Below are 19,210 nucleotides of genomic sequence, written 5' to 3'. Positions count from 1 at the left end.
AAAGACACAGTGGAAACACTGCCTGGGCGTGGTAGAAAGAGGATGCTGTGTGCAACTGCTGTCCGGTATTTGGAGCGTACAGTGGTGAAAAACCCCCGGGTAACAGCTGAGGAACTACAACAGGACATTGCAGAGGGGGGAACGCAGGTTTCGTCCCAGACAATAAAGTGCGCGCTACGAGACGAAGGCCTCCATGCCAGAACTCCCAGGCACACACCACTTCTGACTACCAGGCACAAGAAATAGATAACATGCCAAAAATCATCTGGACAAACCCCAAAGGTTTTGGGAAACTGTTCTATGGAGTGATGAGACAAAACTGGAAGTCTTTGGGCCTATGAATCAAGGTTATGTCTCGAGGAGAAAAAATGAAGCTTACAAAGAGAAGAACACCTTTCCTACTGTTAAGCATGGTGGGGGGTCAATCATGCTCTGGGGCTTTTTCTCTGCCTCAGGTACCGGGAATCTCCAGCACGTTCAAGGCATTATGAATTCTATTTCCTTCCAGGATATATTAGCTGCAAATGTCATGAAGTCAGTGACAAAGCTGAGGCTTGGGAGACGTTGGACCTTCCAACAGGACAACGATCCCAAACATACCTCCAAATCAACATCAGAGTGGTTGCAGAAGAAGGGCTGGAAGACTCTGGAGTGGCCTTCACAGTCACCAGACCTAAATCCTCTAGAAAAGCTGTGGTGGGACTTGAAGAAGGCAGTTGCAGCACGCAAGCCCAAGAATATGAATGAACTGGGGGCCTTTGCCCAAGAGGAATGGGCTAAAATACCTGTAGATGCTTGCAAGAAGCTTGTGTCCGGTTATGTATCACGTTTGAAGGATGTCATTACTGCCAAAGGTTGTTCTACTAAGTACTAAAGATGCATGGAACCAGGGGGTTGAATCATTTTGTCAATGAGATATTAAGAAAAATGTCCTTTTTTGGTATTTTGTAAAATACAGTGTTACAATTTAAGTTGCATTTGTCTATTTGACACATCTTTATTTGATATGACTATAAACAAAATAAGGAATAAATGTCCAACTTGCTAAAACACCAAAATTGTGTGGGGGTTGAATAATTTTGATCACAACTGTATATGCTATCAATAGAAGTCAGTTTAAGTAATGGTGTGCTACAAATACAAGGAGAGAAAGACTTGGATCATTTACTATCTTTAGAATAAGTGTAAGTATTGATGTACTACAGTCCAAGGATAGAAACACTTATACAGTGCCCTCCAAAAGTATTGGAACAGTGAGGCCAGTTCCTTTATTTTTGTTGTAGACTGAAAACATTTGGGTTTGACATCAAAAGATGAATATAAGACAAGAGATCAACATTTTAGCTTTCATTTCCAAGTATTTACATCTGGATCTGATACACAACTTATAAGATAATATTATTTGTAATGGAACACAACACTTTTAGGTGAACAAAACTATTGGAACTGTTACGGCTACTCTGTCGTTCCAAAAAGTTTCGAAAAAACTAAAATAAAGATAGCCGAGTACCCTTGAAGAGAAGGTTTAATACTCACTAAATTCCTTAAGCACTCGCGGAGATATTTCTAGATTCAAAATGTTGATCATTTATTTTCACAAACAAAAAATATTCTTTGTGGTTGACTTTCTACATAACCAAAATAACTTATTTCGTGGTAAAAAAAACTATTTCACTCCTCACTCCATCATGACAGACAGACAAAGGGAGCGCCCAGCTGTCCTGTCTTCTTAATCATAGGAGGAGGAAGTGGCTCACCTGGAGGAATGTGAGCAGCTGAACACAATCAGTCAAATCATAATCCATCTAAAACATCCAATAATTAATCAACATCATCATTGGCATTATTGGATTAGATTGTCAAAACAATGAATATATAAATAATATAGATAGGCTCCAACATACCCGGCCCCTAATTGTGTGCTTCAGCTAAACAATTACATAAATAATATAATTCAAAGGAGCCATAATAGAACAATTGAATATAAACAATTATGTTCTTTAAATTCAAGATTAATTGAGTTACTGGTCTAGTCTCAAAGTCCATAGTCATATCTGAAGCGGTCATCGACTCATCAAGGCTGGAGAACCAAATCCCCCTTCAGTCCATCAAGCTGCTTCCATTTGCAGGCAGAGATTGGTCGTTGAACCGTGTTGGTCTTGGTTTTAACCAAAATAAGCCTTTGGCATCTGGAAATGTCTTTACAATGCGGCCCATCGTCCATGAGTTTCCTGGTGCTGTGTTATCAACAATGAACACCAGATCTCCGGGACTCAAGTTTCTTCTTGTGCTGTTCCATTTGCTTTTTTCTTGCGTGAGTCGAAGATACTCCTTTGTCCATCGGTTCCAGAAGAGATATTTTCTTTATCTTTGTCCTGGCCTTTTTTGGAAGAAGAAGAGGAGGAATGGCGATGTCTTTCTTTCTCTCTGAACTTATCCCGAGGTGTGACTTTGTCTTTATCCTGGAAAGATTCTGTTAGTTGATACTGCAGTGGGCCCAGCATCTTCTGTAGCACTGCAACTGAGTGGTCTAGTTAGCCCCCATCCCAGTATGGTTTGGACTGCATATGGTCCATTTTTTTCACTGTTTATTATATTCAACGGCTCCATTGCCCAAGGAACATCAGTCCCAATAAGAAGTTTAATCTCTGACTCAATTTCCTTCAAGTCGATACCACCAAGATATGGCCACCTCTTCAAGTCAGCCTTTGTGATGATGTTTTCCTTTGACACAGGTATCTTGCTCTGTGTATACACTTTTGGCAGGTCCAGATATGCGAATCCTCCAACCTTCAGTCCTCTAACCTCATAGGTCTTCACAGGCTTTTCCTGTCCTATTGTTTGCAAAATAATTTGTGTTTTGCGTCTTTTCACGTTCAGTTTGTTCATTAGATTCTCTGTGCAAAATGTTGCCGTGCTGCCTGGATCGAGGAAGGCATCGATCCGAACATACCTGTTCCCTTTTCCCGCCTTAACTCTGAGTGGCACAATTGCAAGTGCACAGTCTATCCCGGCCCCGGTTGCATCACCGGCTGAAACAAAAGCAATGCTTATAGGGGTATCTTCTGTCCCAACAGTGGGCTTTGCTTGTTTTTGCCGCTTTTGGGCCTTTTTCACTTGGAATATGAAGTGCAGTAGGATGTTTCATCTTGCAAACCTGACACATTAATCTTCTTTTACAATTTTTGCTCAAATGACCTTTTAGTAGGCAACCAAAACAATATCCTTACCTTCTTAAAAAACAATCAATCTTTTCGTTATGTGACTGTGTTTTGAATTGTGAGCAGTCAATCAGAGCATGTTTGCCATTAAAATACTACATAAAGGGATGATACCACTGGGTGTGGTTTGAGCAGGTTGCAGTGGAACAGAGTATTTTACAGCGCTTCCTGCTGACTCTGTATTCACAGCTACTGAAGTAGCAAAGCTGTTGTTTATGCCTCTAATTGGTTTTAGTCCACTTGTGCTTCTTGGAAGAGGCCTTTTCGTTATTTGGTCCTGAATGTCTCCAAACAATGGATCCAAAAGCATCTTGGCATGCATTTCTAGAAAATCCACAAAATTGTTGAATCTGATTCTCCTGACAGTCCTCTGTTGTGTCTCATAAGCTGTGCTTTGCCACTTTTCTCTGAGTTTGTAGGGTAGTTTGGATGTAATCAGCCTTAGGTTTGATGGGATATCAAGTTCCTCCAAATGCTGTAAATCATGCATTACATTACAGCATCCTCTCAAATACATTGCATATGCATGAAGCATTTTCCCATCCTCAGCTTTAATTGCTGTCCAATTCAAGGCTTTTTCCAAGTAACCTCCCGAAATTTTCATCTCATTTCCAAAGTGTTCCTTTAAGAGGCGCCTTGCTTCATTATAGCCCCTACTGGCTTCCATGTGCAAACAGCTGCGAACCAAGTCTCTTGGCAAACCACATGTAAACTGTTCAAAGTAGTAGAGTCGGTCTTGATGATTCTCAGTCTTGTCTTCAATCAAGTGTTCAAATGCATGGATAAAAGACTGATATGCCAGTGGGTTACCATCAAACAGACATCTCTCTAGCTAGTAGTAGAGAGTTTTTGCTGTGAGACAATGAGTTTTACGATTTCACTCTGTCTTTGAATAACTATTTCCAAGTTATCATGAGCAGCATTAATAACCACATTATCTTGTGCAGAGTGATTTTTTATTTGAGTCTGATTTACATTCTGGGTCTTGTGTTTTTTAATTGCGTTTTTGTTTTGAGGTTTATTTAGATCTTCTGATGTGCTGGGGTTCCTTTTAGGTAGAGGTGTGTGGAGACTTAAGATGGTTTGGTGAAGTGGGGTTTTGGGTATTACACCAAACTCTATAAAGTCCACATTGCTCGCCATAGTTTCTCTTTCATGGTGAGAATCATAATACTCAGTCATGGGTTCCTGAACCACCTCATTACTTCCATGAATTAAATCACTTTGAAGGATTTGTATTTTAGCAGTTGATGCTGCGAGATCTTCTTCCAACTCCATTTGCTCCATCTTTGCTTTAAGCTTTGTTTCCTCCAGTTACATTTGCTCCATCTTTGCTTAAAGCTTTGTTTCCTCCAGTTGCAAGATGTGTTTTTCCTTCAGTGCAGCAGCTCGAGCCACTGTAGCAGCCTGTTACGCTTTGGCCCTTTTTAATTCTGAGGATACTGAGGAACATCTAGAGGCTTTTGATCCAGTGACAGACTTTGATTGGTGAGATATATTTGATATGCTGTCCAGTGGTCCAACTTATGATTGTGCAATTTCTCTTTTCCATGTTTCATGAAATAATTCACATTTATTATTCTGGGTTCATACCAGTCATAATAATCATTTTTCTTTTCCTCTTCTGATAGCAAGTTTTGCACAAAGTTGTGAGCATTTTTAAATCCATCCACAGCTCTTTTAAATACTTCAAAATCATCATTGACTTTATCAGCATTTCTAACATGAGTCATCAAAGTCTTTATTTCATTTAGCTTCCTTGTGCACGCGCCCAGTCTGCCTCTGCGCGAAGCAATGCGCGTTCTCGGCATGTGGTCGGCCTCAGCTGCCGTCTCAGGTGTGCCAGACATCATTCCAAATAATCACACTGCTCAATTTATTTTACATTTAGTCCATTGTTTAGTTCATTCCTAAACATCCTTCCAACATTTGCATTTCACATCCACAATCTGCAACTTTCCTTTCCATAGCGTTAAAATGATTCCATACAGCGCAGCGGCGCGATCATTCATTCATTCATGACGTTCATCAGCTGATTTTACTCACGGCCCGCCGGCTGCTTGCTGTCGTCGGTGCAGAGCGATCGTGGATGGTCCTTCGGGTCTACAGTGTAGTTTGTTTACTTGTTACGGCTACTCTGTCGTTCCAAAAAGTTTAAAAAAAATTACAATAAAGATAGCCAAGTAGCCTTGAGGAGGAGGTTTAATACTCACTAAATTCCTTAATAAGCACTCAGGGAGATATTTCTAGATTAAAAATGTTGATAATTTATTTTCACAAGCAAAAAATATTCTCCGTTGTTGACTTTCTACATAATCAAAATAACTTATTTAGTGGTAGACAAACTATTTCACTCCTCACTCCTTCAGCATGACAGACAGAGAAAGGGAACGCCCAGCTGTCCTTTCTTCTTAATCATAGGAGGAGGAAGTGGCTCACTTAATCATAATCCATCTAAAACAGCCAATAATTAATCAACATCATCATTGACATTATTGGATTAGATTGTCAAAACAATTAATAAATAAATAAATAATATAGATAGGCTCCCACAGGAACATATAACCTTAAAATACATTAAAGTGTATAGGACTTAATATAAATGATAAATGGGTTGTACTTGTATAGCGCTTTTCTACCTTCAAGGTACTCAAAGCGCTTTGACATTACTTCCACATTTACCCATTCACACACTGACGGAGGGAGCTGCCATGCAAGGCGCCAACCAGCACCCATCAGGAGCAAGGGTGAAGTGTCTTGCTCAGGACACAACGGACGTGACGAGGTTGGTACTAGGTGGGATTTGAACCAGGGACCCCCGGGTTGCGCACGGCCACTCTTCCACTGCGCCACCCCGTCCCTGGTTATATGTAGTTGCAAATCCTTTGCTTTCAATAACTGCATCAAGCCTGTGAGCCATTGACATCACCAAACTTTTGTAATGCTTTTCCAGGCTTTCTCCATAGCTTTTTTCAGTTGTTTGTTTGTTTGTTTTGGGGGGAGGGGGTTACTCCTGTCAGTCTCCTCATCAGCAGGTAAAATACATGCTCTATTGGGTTTAAGTCTTGAGACTGACTTGGCCAGTCTAAAACCTTCCACTTCTTGCCCCTGATCAACTCCTTTGTTGTTTTGGCAGTGTGTTTTGGGTCGTTATCTTGCTGCATGATGAAGGATCTCCCAATCAGTTTAGTTGCATCTTTCTTTAAATTAGAAGACTAAATGTTTCTGTAGACTTCTGAGTTCATTTTGCTGCTGCCATCATGGGTTACATCATCAATGAAGATGACGTCCCAGAAGAAGCCTTGCAAGCCCAAGCCATGACATTAGCTCTGCCGTGTTTCACATATGAGCTTGTATGTTTGGGATCATGAGCAGATCCTTTCTTTCTCCAAACTTTCGCCTTTCCATCACTTTGGAAGAAGATCATCTTTGTCTCATCAGTCCATAAAACATTTTCCCAGAATTTTTTAGGCTCATCCCTGCACCTTTTGGCCAAAATGTAGCCTGGCCTTCCAATTATTCTTGCTATCGAGTGGTTTGCATCTTCTGGTGTAATCTCTGTACTTCTGTTCATGAAGTCTTCTGCAAACAGTAGATTGTGATACCTTCACTCCTGCCCTCAGGAGGTTGTTGCTGATGTCACTAACAGTTGTTCTTTATAGCTCTCACAATGTTTCTGTCATCAACTGCTGATGTTTTCCTTGGTCCTGTTCCACGTCTGTAGCCTAGTACACCAGTGGTTTCTTTCTTCTTCAGAACATTCCAAACGGTTGTACTCACTATGGCCAATGCTTGTGCAATGGCTCTGATTGAATGTCCATCTTCTCTCAGATTCACAATTGCTTTGTTTTCACCCATAGACCCATAGACTCTCGTTTTCATGTTGGCGCCAACTCTAAATGCAGTCTGCACAGGCAAAACCTATCCTACTCAATCTGAAACTGAGCTCAGACATTTAGTGCTATTTAGTGTTTGAATAATCAATGTAATTGGGAAACACCTGGGCAACAACACACACCTGTCAGTCACATGTTCCGATACTTTTGCTCTCATGAAAAATGGGTAGGCTGAACCAAAAGGTGCTATCTTCTAAGTTGTGTATCAGATCCAGATGCAAATACCTGGAAATAAAAACTAACATGTTGATCTATTGTCCCATACTCATCTTTTATTGTCAAACCCAAATGTTTTCAGTCTACAACAAAAATAAACAAATTGGACTCACTGTTCCAATACTTTTGGAGGGCACTGTATGTATAGTACCCTTAGAAGAAACTAAGTATTGATGTACTGAAACACTTACACGTTCTTCTAAAGATAGAATATTGTATAAGTATTCGTGTACTGAAATACTTCAAAGACAGTTTAAGTAATGATGTACTACAATGCATGGACAGAAATACTTATATAATCTTTAGAATAAAGTTATGTATTGATGTTCTATAGTACAACGACATAAATACTTAGACATTGTATCTTTAGAAGAAACTAAGTATTGATTTACTGACATACTTTTACAATACACTATCTTTGGAAATAAGTGTAAGTATTTATGTACTGAAGTACTTATATAGGAGAAAGTCTATGTATTGATGTACTGAAATACTTATATAAAATACTATCTCAAGGGGGATGTAATATTGATGTACAACAAGGACGCAAAAACTTTAGAAAAAAAAGTGTAACTACACACGTATATGCTATCTTTTGTAGTATTGGTGTACTACAGTACAAGGCTAGAAACACATACTATATTTCGAAGAGAGTGTATGTATTGATGCACTACAGTATAAGGACAGAAATACTTATATAATACAGCAAGTTTAAAGGACAGCAGGTTAGGCCACCGTGAGCTGAGACAGTCTCTACACAAGTCCCAGTATGTAATGTGATAAATGGCATAAACGCGCCAGTGACACAAGATTTGAAGGCATTTACACTATATATATCCGCCTCTCTGCAATTGGTGAGATATATTCTACTCACGAGGGTGATTTGGCTGAAAATAAGGTGCCTCGAACGCCGAGTGGCCCATTGTTCCCCTGCAACTATGCCACAACGCGGATCAAAGGAATCTAAACACGTCCGTGATCAATTGTCCTCTAGGGATTTGGACGAAAATGCAATGTTTACTCCGGACGATCGAAAAATGTTGCGAGCTATGGTTGAAAAACTTGAAAAACTGTACATTTTGATTGAACTAATAACTGACGTTCCAGAGCTGAAAAAAATCAGTCAAGTACAATCACGCTGAAATGGTGGAGATAAAAAAGGAAAAGACGACACTAAAAGTTGAGTTAACAAGCCAGGAACTCGAAACTACTAGACTGACAACAGAGAGCGAGAAATTAAAGGCGGACTTGTTGGAACTCCGCTGCAGGAGCATGCGGGACAAGTTGCTGATTATGAAGATGAAGGTGACAAGATGGCTGCCAATGCTTCTCCCTGCTCAGAGTCTCTCTACAATTCATCAAATATATCTGGAATCTGAGACAAATATCTTGAAATGCTCCATTGCTGATGGTGAAGGAATACTTTACTTCACTACTCTGAAAAAGGTATTTTAGGAGTATCAAATCAAGGCCCAAACAGGCCTTCTGAAAACTTCAGTGCAGCTCATCAAGTTACCGTATTTTCCGCGCTATAAGCCGCATCTAAAAACCAAAAATTTTCTCAAAAGATGACAGTGCGGCTTATAACATAGAGTTTAGGTTTCGCAACTACGGTAAACAGCCGCCATCTTTTTTCCCCGTAGAAGAGGAAGCCCTTCTTCTTCTACGGTAAGCAACCGCCAAGGTAAGCACCCGCCTACCTGGAAAGAGGAAGCGCTTCTTCTTCTACGGTACGCAACCGCCAAGGTAAGCACCCGCCCACCTGGAAAGAGGAAGCGCTTCTTCTTCTACGGTACGCAACCGCCAAGGTAAGCACCCGCCCCCGTAGAAGAAGAAGCGCGCGGCTAATCCGATTCATTTCATTTGTGTGTTTCTGTAAAGACGACCACAAAATGGCTCCTACTAAAAGACACGCGTACAACGCAGAATTCAAACTCAAGGAAATAAGTCACGCAGAAGAACACGGAAATAGAGCAACAGCGAGAGAATTGAACATAAATGAATCAATGGTGCTTAGGTGGAGGAAGCAACAAGATGACCTGCGCCAAGTAAAGAAGACAACACAGAGTTTGAGGGAACAAAGCAAGATGGCAAGAGTTGGAGGACAAACTCTAACAGTGGGTTGTTGAGCAGAGAGCAGCAAGCAGAAGTGTCAGTAACATCACTATTCCAATGAAGGCAACAGCGCCAGCAAGCGAACTTCACTTGGATGATTTTAAAGGTGGAGCTTCTTGGTGTTTCCGGTTCATGAAAAGACGCAATCTCTCCGTCCGCACACGGACTACTATTTCACAGCAACTGCCAAAAGACTTTCAAAAAAAGCTGGCTACTTTCCGCGCATATTGTAAAAACAAAATAGCTGAAAAAAGATCCGGCCAGGAAGGCAGGATTCATGGAACTGCCGGACAGCAACAGCGACACTGACTCTGATGACTTCGACGAGACGGAGCCCGCCATTTTGGATGCCGTATTCGCCCAATTTTTTAATTCAGACACCGAAGAAGAAAAATTCTAGGGATTTATGGATGAGGAATAACTTCTGAAGGTGAGCTTTAAATGTTTATTTTGTGTGCTGTGACATTAACGTTCGACCAAAGTTGAGTTATTGATGTTGCTATTGCTCTGCAATATTTTGAGTGTTACTATTGTTGTGATTGCACATTCGCACACTGGTTTGTATTATTAAAGTTTGACTGACCTATCTGACTATTTTTTTGACATTCCCTTTAGCGCAGCATGGGCGCGGCTTATAGGTTTACAAAGTTTTTAAATATGCCATTCATTGAAGGTGCGGCTTATAACACGGGGCGGCTTATAGCGCGGAAAATACGGTACCTAAAATACCTGTGTAAAATTACTTGAAAAGATGACAATAACAATTAAAAAGTTGTCAGAGGAACTTGAAGAGATAAAGAAATCTCTAAACTTCATGGGTGAAGAGATTGCTAAGGTTCTAAAGCAACAAGGAAACATCATGGGCCTCATGGAGGAAGTGAAGGAGCTGAAGGAGAATGTGATCCAGAGAGACAAAAGGATTGAACTTTTGGAGCAGAGATGTGAGGATTTGGAGCAACAATCACTTGTCAATGACATTGTGGTCACAGGACTAGAGCTGAAACACCGCAGTTATGCTCGAGTTACAGCTGGGCTGAACCAAGGTGAAGATGCTCCTACGGAGGAACTTGAAACTCTTGAGCAAAAACTCCTGGACTTTTTCAGAGGTAAAAACATCATCGTTGAGAAACAAAACATATCAACATGCTATTCATTTCCAAACAAGAATGTTAAAGCAAGACCAATAATAGTGATGCAGATGGTTAACCAGAAACACAAAATGGAGCTGCTGAGACAGTCCAAAAAGCTAAAGGGCACTGGAATTTATCTGAATGAGCACCTGACAAAGAAAAATGGTGAAATTCCAAGAAGTGGCCGCATTCTCAGGAAAGAAAATAAGATTCAATCTACATGGACGAGACATGGCAAAGTCTACATAAAGCCAAATGGATCGGATCAAATGAAGCCAATATGGATTAAAAACGTGAAAGACTTGGAACAATTTAAATAACTTGTTGAATCAGGACAACAAATGGTATGTGGACAATGAAAATGTATGGTACACATGGTATATGGACATTAGGATTATGGATAATGTGTGTTTTTTTAAGTTATATCGTACATTTTAGTACATTATTGATATTTTGGTTAAACTTCTTTGGAGGATGACTAATAATGACTTTTATATTTCTGACGAGGAAGAAAGCAGTATAGCTGGGCAAGAAGATATTCAAGACAGAATAAGCTGTAAGGAACTAAATTTAAGTTATTTGGAAATGAATGATGATAAAGTAGGAGGATTTTGTAATGACATTGATCCAGAAATTAATCTAAGTGGATTACATAACATAAATGTTTCATATTACTCAGAGGATAGTTTTAAAAATGTGGATTTAAAGGGTTTTTTGCTTATTCATTTTAATAGTAGAAGTCTCAGGGCTAATTTTGAGAAGATACAAGAGTGTTTGGAATCTTTAAAATCAACATTCCAAGCAATTGCATCTCAGAGACATGGTTGAAAGATGAAATTAATGATATGTTTATATTAGAAGGTTATGATTTTTATAATATAAATAGAAAAAATTAAAAAGGAGGTGGCGTTGCGTTCTATGTACAAAAAAAATATTACTGTGAAATTATCGACAGTCTAGTTATAGATGATGTTATGGAGAGTATGACTATAAAAATACAAATAAACAACGAACGTAGTGCATATTTGAGTTGTATTTATAGGACACCTGGGTCACATGTAGAGCTTTTCCATGACAGCCTACTAAAAGTACTTGGAAAACTAGCTAACAAGAAATGTGTCTTTGTGTGTGGAGATTTCAATTTTGATTTATTAAAATGGAGAACCCATAAACCAACTAATGACTTTATAAATGAAATGTTTACTTATGGTTTGCAACCAATAATTGATAAACCAAGCAGAATAACGCGAGAATCTGCTACCCTCATTGACAATATTTTTACAAATATCCATGACATAACTACAGGTGGAATACTCCTTAGTGACATCACAGATCATTTTCCAGTGTTTGTGAATATTCAAAGTATGATTGTAAGTAATATAGCACAAAAAACATTGTTCAAATTAACAAGATTAAGGACACCTGAAAGAATACAAGCATTTAAGAATGAGCTTTCAAAATGTTTCTGGGAAGGGGTGTATGTTGAAAATTGTAATGATTCATTCAGGGCATTTCTGTTTAAATGGATAGAACTTTATAATTCCTGCTGTCCAGTCGTGAAGTCCACACTAAAGAAAGTGAGTAAAAATAAGCCTTGGATGACGAAGGGTCTAGTAATGGCCTCCAATAGAAAAAATGTTCTGTATGATAGTTACTTAAAAAATAAAACTGAACAAAATGAAAGGGAGTATAAAATTTATAAAAATAAGTTGACTTCTATTCTACGAAAGCAAAAGAAAAGTTATTATAACGAGAAATTTGAAGATAGCAAAAATAATATTAAACAAACATGGAACACAATCAACCAGGTTTTAGGTAATAGATGTAAAAATCATGAGACTCCGAGCTACTTTATAAATGATAATAATATAAAACTAAACAAAAAAGAAATGATAGTGGAAGAATTTAATGACTATTTGGTTAATATGGGCCCTGCACTTGCAGAAAAAATACCTGTTTATGAGGACACAGGCTTGACTAAAAACACAATAAACCCTCATTTAAAATCAATGTTTTTGAGTGGAGTAACAGAAGTGGATATAATTCAAACAGTAAGAGCCTTTAAAAGTAAAACATCTACAGACATACATCACATAGATATGGTAATTATTAAAGAATGTATTCATTTAATTCCTAAGCCATTGGCTCACATATGTAATCAATCATTCAAGTGTGGATACTTCCCAGATGATATGAAGATAGCAAAGGTTATTCCTGTTTTTAAAAACGGAAATAAGCATCTTATGGAAAATTACAGACCGATTTCAATACTCACTCAATTTTCAAAAATTTTAGAAAAGCTTTTTACAAAACAGTTAAATAATTTTCTGGAAAAAAACACCTTGCTTAAGCAGCAGCAGTATGGTTTTGGGGAAAATCGAACAACTACGTATGCAGTAATGCATATGCTGGAGGAGGTTAGTACTGCTATGGATAATGAGGAATTTACAATAGCCATCTATATTGATTTAAAAAAGGCCTTCGATACCATTGACCACAGACAGTTAATAAATAAGTTGGATAAGTACGGCATCCGAGGGCCAGCTCTGTCCTGGATCAAGAGCTATCTAGAAAATAGAAAACAATGTGTTCAGGTGGATAATACAATATCTGGATTTAAAAATATAGTTTGTGGAATTCCACAGGGTTCTATAATTGGTCCTAAGTTATTTACAATTTTCATTAATGATTTTTGTGATGCATCAAGTTTCTTAACATTTTTTATGTTTGCTGATGATACAACTATCCTTTGTTCTGGAAAATCTTTTAATGAACTTTTGGTAAAAATAGAACAAGAAATGACAGTGCTTAAAAACTGGTTTGATATGAATAAATTATCACTTAATATTGCTAAAACTAAATTTATGATATTTGGTACCAAAACTGAGGTATCTAATGAAGTAAATATTAAAATAAATGGATATAAAATTGAGCGTGTCTTTGATACTAAGTTTTTGGGAGTTATAATTTATTATAAATTATCATGGAGACAACATGTAAATTATATAAAAACAAAAATATCAAAAACACTTGGTGTTTTGTATAAAACTAAAGAATTACTTAATTATAATTCTTTGTTAACAATTTATTATACTTTGATACTTCCATACATAACATACTGTGTAGAACTCTGGGGAACCACTTTTAAAACCATAACTAATGATATTGTTTTGCTGCAAAAAAAAAGCTGTACGGCTAATAAAAAAAGCAGGATATTATGACCATACCCATCCATTATTTGTTAAATCAAAACTTATGAAATTTCAAGATATTGTTTATTATAAAATAACACAGATAATGTTCAAAGCAAAAATAAATACTCTTCCAGAAGGAATTCAAAAATACTTCACTCTACAGACCAGCAAATACAATCTAAGAGATGAATCTAGGTTTATTTTACCAAAAGCAAGACTAGTGGTTAAATGTAGATGTCTATCTGTTCTCGGTGTTAATTTGTGGAATTCTGTTGGTAAAGAAATAAAAATGAGTGACTCAGTATTTAATTTCAAAAAGAACATGTCACAATGTATTTTAAAAAGTTATGTGAACTAGAAATTTATGTTTGTTTGGTTAAATGTTGTATTTAGAAGGTATGTATGTTTATCTATTTACAGAAAAGTGTATGTGTGTAGGTACATATTTTTGTATTGTTTGTTGGGGGGCAGCTTGAATGTGGATGCTGAATGACTATATTTCTTTTTGTGTTGCAGAATTATTAGAAAGGGTAACTTAATTGAATGTAAAAAATTTATGTTGGGCATATAAGCTTTTTTGCTTCTGCCCGTTTCAGTCATGTTATTCATTTTTGAATCGTGATCTATGTTTGAATATGTTTTTGTTAGACTGAAAATAAACTGAACTGAACTGAACTGAAAGATGTAAAAGAGACTTACAGCATCGCGGAGAACCTCGTCACAGCCATTCTGCAGAAGCAACTCGGCATTTCGGATGAAGAAGTCAAGAGGATCCAAATGGAACGAGCACACAGGATTGGCAAACGCAAAGAGGATGCTAGACCGAGACCTATGGTTGTAAAGTTGATCAACTCCAAATGCAAAGACGGAGTGCTTGCTCTCTCCAGAGGGTTACTAACCCTCCTTAATCTTTACAAAAGATTAAAAATGTTATGGATGCATTTGATTTAATTGATATCTGGAGATTAAAAAGTACTAGGTTAGTACAATATATGTGGAGAATACAAAACCAGGCAAGTCCTATTGACTATTTTTTATATACCATTTTCATTGCTAAACAAAGTGACTGCAATATCAAGCAATGATAAATTGTGTTCTGATAATAATTGTATAGGTTTAAAAAACTGCAATTGAAGATAATACATGTGAGCCCAGATATTGGAAGTTGAATCAAATGCTTCTACAGGATGAATAATTCATTGAAAAAAAAAAACTTATTAGACTAATTTAAAAATAATATAGGATCATCAAATCGCCAAATCGCCTGGGAAGCCTTCAAATATTTAAGGGGATATGCCATCGCGTACTCTTCATGGAGAAAAAAAACTTAAAATGGTCTAACAGGAATTAAAGAAAGAAATTGAGGATTTACAAAAAACATTGATAGTAGTGATAATCTAATTAGCGAGCAACTGAATTCCTTTTACAGCCAAAAAAGAAGAGTTAAACTTAACTGAAAAACAATTATTTTAAAGTTATGACTGCAACAGAGCAATCTGGATGAAAAAAAGGTGATAAGTGTTCAAAATTCATTTGAAATATCCAGGCAAAAAAACGTTATAAAAAGAACATTTCCATACGTATTAAAACAAATGGAAAGGTATTGGATACACACACCACATTGTTGAAAGTAAAGGAAAATTACTTTGGAAATATTTTTTTTAATAAAGTAATCTCTCCTGAAACTACTTCTTTTTTTTTCAGAAAATTATAAAAGAAAATTGACTTCAGAAGAAAGCCATTCATGTAAAGGCCTCATTCGAGAGGAAGAACTTGTGGAAGCTGTTAAGTCTTTTCATCCAGGGAAACCCCAGAATTAGGTGGAATACCTATTGAGGTCTATCAAGTATTTTATGAAGAGGTTAAGAAACAACTGCTTTTGTAGTTTTAATTACTCATATAAAACACATGTTTTTGTCTAAAACTCAAACAGAAGGTCTTATTTCTTTATTCTGAAACAGGAAATAAATGGTGAGTATAAAGACCAAGTTTATCTAAAAAATTGGAGACCGATGACACTTCAGTGATACGATGCCAAGATCCTGGCAAAATGTTTGGCTTAAGGACTTAAGTCTGTTTTGTCAAATATTAGGGTTAGGGTGAAATATTATTCACCAAGATCAATCAGGTTTCCTACAATTAAGTAACATAGGAAACAATATTAGACAGTTATTAGAAATGATAGAAAATTATAATATGGAAAATAAAAAAGGATCAATTTTTACAGTCAACCTGGAGAAGGAATTTGACAAAATTAGCCTAGATGTGTAAAAGCTTAGTTTGTTTCAATTTTGGCAACACCTTACTACACTGGATCAAGACGCTATATATTTAAATGAACTGTAGAATCATCAATAATGGATACATCTCTGGGACAATACTTCTATTAAGAGGTCTAAGACAAGGGTGCCTTTTGTCTCCATACTTATTTATTATTGCTATGGAAATATTGACGGTTAAAGTTAGATTGAATACAAATATTGAAGGGCTCAGTAATAATATTATTGAAAGTAAAATAATGTATGCCGAAGATACAAGCTTCTTTATCAGCCCCGATCCTCATTGTTTGCGAAAGCTTCTTAATCATTTGGACATATTTTCACAGCAATCTGGGCTTAAGCTAAAATATGGTAAATGTAAAATGATAATCGGAAATCTAAAGGGAACGTTATTTCGATAGCAATGCAAAGTGCCTGTTTTGTGGACAGATGGACCATTTAACATACTTGGTGTTTTTGTCCCAGAGAATCTGGAAGATCTCGGCTCAGTAAATTATGTTAATCGATTAAGAAAACTGGATAAAATTATGCAATTATGGAAAGGGAAATCCTTAATCTTGTATGGTAAAATATCTATTGTCAACTCGTTAATCATTCCTCAATTTATTTATTTGTTTTTGTCATTACCAGCTCCATCAAAAAACTTTAAGGTCTATGAGCGGAGGGTCTTCCATTTTGTCTGGGACGGCAAACCAGAAAAGATTAGAAGAAAGGTTTTGTACAATGAATATGAGGGGCTGAAACTTCTCAACCATGAAGCTATGTGCCTGTCTTTAAAAGCATCAATTGTTCCAAAGACGTAATTAAACACTGAGTGGTACACAAGTGTCCTGTTGGACAAAAAACATGTACTGTATCAAAATAAATTGTATCCGTTTTTACAATTGATGACCTCGCATTTTCCTTATGTAGAGAGAGAGTCTGCTGGGAAACATGGCGAGGTTCATGAAGGAAACAATCCACTCATGGTGGTGTTTTCTATTTGATGTGCCAGAAAAAAGAGATGACATTTTGCAGAAGATAATATGGATGAACTCTATTGTTGTAATAGATGGAAAGCCTTTCTTTTGGTAAACTATGTTTGAAAGAGGAATCATTTTTGTCAATGACATTATCAATGAGAACGGTAAGATTATGAAGTATGATGAATTTAAAGGCCTACTGAAAGCCACCACTACCGACCACGCAGTCTGATACTTTATACATCAATGATGACATTTTAACATTGCAACACATGCCAATACGGCCGCTTTAGTTTACTAAATTGCAATTTTAAATCTCCCGCGAAGTTTCCTGTTGAAAACATTGCGGAATGATGACGCTTATGTTGACGCGTGTTTGTGACGTTATTGTTTGTAGTGGACATTTTATCCAAGCATCACTCACAGCTAAAAGTTGTCCAATTTAATTGCATAATTACACAGTATTTTGGACATCTGTGTTGCTGAATCTTTTGCAATTTGTTCAATTAATAATGGAGACGTCAAAGAAGAATGCTGTTGGTGGAAAGCGGTGGATTGCAGCCGCCTTTAGCAACCAAAACACAGCCGGTGTTTCTTTGTTTGTTGTGAAGCTTTACTATGGAACAGAGCTGTCAAGCGAACATGTTTCTCTACCACATGTCAACCAGCAGGTTTCGGTGAGAAAATTGTGGTAATAAGTCGGCTCTTATCGGAGACATCAGAGGAGCTTGTGTCGTTCTTCCTGCAGCAGCTGTCAAATAGCCAGCTGCCACTTTCTTGGCTCCTCCATGGCTTCCATCAGAGACACTGCTGGTCACCAAACCCCTCCCAATTTCAGGTATGACTTCATAATCTCACTAAAACACTAGTAACACAATAATCAGATAAGGAATTTTCCAGAATTATCCTAGTAAATGTGTCGAATAACATCTGAATCGCTCCCACTGCCCTAGCCTTTTTTTTATATTGCTTCACTCTAACTTTCCTCATCCACGAATCTTTCATTCTCGCTCAAATTAGTTGGGAAATCGTCGCTTTCTCGGTCCGAATCGCTCTTGCTGCTGGTGGCTGTGAATATAAACAATGTAAGGAGACCTACAACCAGTGACGTCACACGCACATCGTCTGCTACTTCCGGTACAGGCAAGGCTTTTTTTTTTGCGACCAAAAGTTACGTACTTTATGGTTGATGTTCTCTACTAAATCCTTTCAGCAAAAATATGGCAATATCGCGAAATGATCAATTATGACACATAGAATGGACCTGCTATCCCCGTTTAAATAAGAAAATCTCATTTTAGTAGGCCTCTAGAACTATGTATGATGATGCTTGTTCAAGTTTTTCATTCAATCAACTAACTGGAATCATTGGGAAAAGATGGAAACAAATAATTAATTACGGAACTACTAAATTATTAGTTTGTAAACCTCTAATAAGAAATTCTAGTTGGCAAAAAGGAACTAAAATAAATATAAAATAATATAATGTTTATTTAATAAAGAAATCTTTGAAGGATGCTCATATAACACATATGGAAAATGGGAGGACATTTTTGACTGCTTTTTGACTGAAGAAATATTCAAATTAATCTACGAAACTACTATCGATTTGCAAAATTGTTCATTTCAAATTAAAATTATTTATAACTTTTCGAACACAAGAAAAATGTTAAAACTATGGAATGTGACAAGAGTCGGATGAATACCTATTTTGTTGTAAGGAGTCTGAATCCACCCTGCTTTTGTTTTGGTATTGTCATATTGTGTCTTCCTTTTGGGTGGAAGTTGGAAAAATGTGTTTAATTATTGGTTTGTTTATGAAGTTTAATATGGTTTCTGTTATTTTAGGAGAGTTCATTGACAGTCATGACTAAGTCAATTTAATTATAGCATTCAGTGAAAGGTTTTTTTTAAGGCCAAAAACAGATATTCACTTTTTACCCTCATTAAAACATGTATTCAGTATTTTTTGACTTCAGAAAGTTATATGGTTGAAACCGATAATGATGCCAATATACATAAAAAAAGATGGGAAGTTTGAAAATGTAGTTTTGTTTACAGATATTTGCAATCTATTGTTGTGTTTCCTAATTTTGAGTGTACATAAATGAAGGCGTGTGTTGCTGAGCCCGACTTTGATTGATTGATTGAAACTTTTATTAGTAGATTGCACAGTTCAGTACATATTCCGTACAAT

Source organism: Nerophis ophidion, linkage group LG12 (genome assembly GCF_033978795.1).
Source record: "Nerophis ophidion isolate RoL-2023_Sa linkage group LG12, RoL_Noph_v1.0, whole genome shotgun sequence".
Taxonomy (NCBI): Eukaryota; Metazoa; Chordata; class Actinopteri; order Syngnathiformes; family Syngnathidae; genus Nerophis; species Nerophis ophidion.
The sequence above is the reverse complement of the archived record's forward strand: the minus strand, read 5'-3'. Positions refer to the sequence as shown.